The sequence below is a fragment of the Neoarius graeffei genome, chromosome 11 (genome assembly GCF_027579695.1).
Source record: "Neoarius graeffei isolate fNeoGra1 chromosome 11, fNeoGra1.pri, whole genome shotgun sequence".
Lineage (NCBI taxonomy): Eukaryota > Metazoa > Chordata > Actinopteri > Siluriformes > Ariidae > Neoarius > Neoarius graeffei.
This window is the reverse complement of record NC_083579.1, coordinates 57,182,706-57,184,430: the sequence shown is the minus strand read 5'-3', so window position 1 is coordinate 57,184,430 and position 1,725 is coordinate 57,182,706.

Genomic DNA, 1,725 nt, shown 5'->3' with positions numbered 1-1,725 from the left:
CTTTTAAAGCCATGATCATTAATATGGATTTGGTCCACCATTTGCAGTCATAACACCAATACCTTCCACTCTTCTGGTAAGGCTTTCCACTATATTTTGGAATGTGGTTGTGGGGACTTGTGTCCATTCAAGCACAACAGCATTAGTGAGACTGGACATTGATTTTGGGCAAGGAAGTCTGGCATGTAGGTATTCCAATTCATCCCAAAGGTGTTCAGTGGGGTTGAGGTTAGGCCTCTGTGCAGTTCACTCAAGTTCTTTCCACATCAATCTTTAGCAAACCCTGTCTTCATGGACCTCTCTTTGTGCACAGGGGCATTGTCATGCTGGAACATGTTTGAGCCCCTTAGTTCCAGTGAAACAAAATTGTAATTCTACAGCATACAAATATTCTAGACAATTCTGTGCTTCCAGCTTTGTGGCAACATTTCAGGAAAGCCCCACATATGGACGTGATGGGCAGGTATCTATAAACATTTGGCCATATAGTGTACATACAACCCCATTTCCAAAAAAAGTTGGGACAGTGTGTAAAATGTAAATAAAAACAGAATGCTATGATTTGCAAATCATGGAAACCCTATATTTCATTGAAAATAGTACAAAGACAACATATCAAATGTTGAAATTGAGAAATCTTATTGTTTTTTTTTTTTAAATACATGCCAGTAACACGTTTCAAAAAACTTGGGGCAGGGGCATGTTTACCACTGGATTGCATCACCTCTACTTTTAACAACACTGTAAAAGTTTTGGAACTGAACTGCTGTAGTTTTGAAAATTAAATGTTGTCAAGTCAGTTTATTTGTATAGCGCTTTTAACAACAGACATTGTTGCAAAGCAGCTTTATATAAAAATAAAGACTTTAAACATATGAACTAATTTTATCCCTAATAAATTTATTTATCCCTAATGAGCAAGCCTGAGGCGATGGTGGCAAGGAAAAACTCCGTCAGACGGCATGAGGAAGAAACCTTGAAAGGAAAACAGAGCTCCTCATTTGGATGATAACAGATAGCATGATTATATATAACTTTCTTCTATAATTGTGTTCTATATGGTCACAAAGTACAATTGTGTAACCAGAAATTTCATTGTAGCTTTAACATAGAGTCTATTTTGTTGACATTATCAACTATTCATTGATAGAGGCTTGAGTGCAAGATTGTTCATGACAACTGCAGTCCTAAAGTTATCATGACAATTGGAGTCCTAAACCATTGTAGCAAAATTGTAAGTGTCCCAAGCCATCTTCTAAGTGTATCTTTCGACAGGGGAGTGACAGCATCCATGCATCCCAGTTTACCAAAACACTCTATGCCCAAGGACCCAGATCTACTCCTTTACCTCATAAAAACTACAACCCCGATTCCAAAAAAGTTGGGACAAAGTACAAATTGTAAATAAAAATGGAATGCAATGATGTAGAAGTTTCAAAATTCCATATTTTATTCAGAATAGAACATAGATGACATATCAAATGTTTAAATTGAGAAAATGCATCATTTAAAGAGAAAAATTAGGTGATTTTAAATTTCATGACAATACCACATCTCAAAAAAGTTGGGACAAGGCCATGTTTACCACTGTGAGACATCCCCTTTTCTCTTTACAACAGTCTGTAAACGTCTGGGGACTGAGGAGACAAGTTGCTCAAGTTTAGGGATAGGAATATTAACCCATTCTTGTCTAATGTAGGATTCTAGTTGCTTAACAGTCTTAGG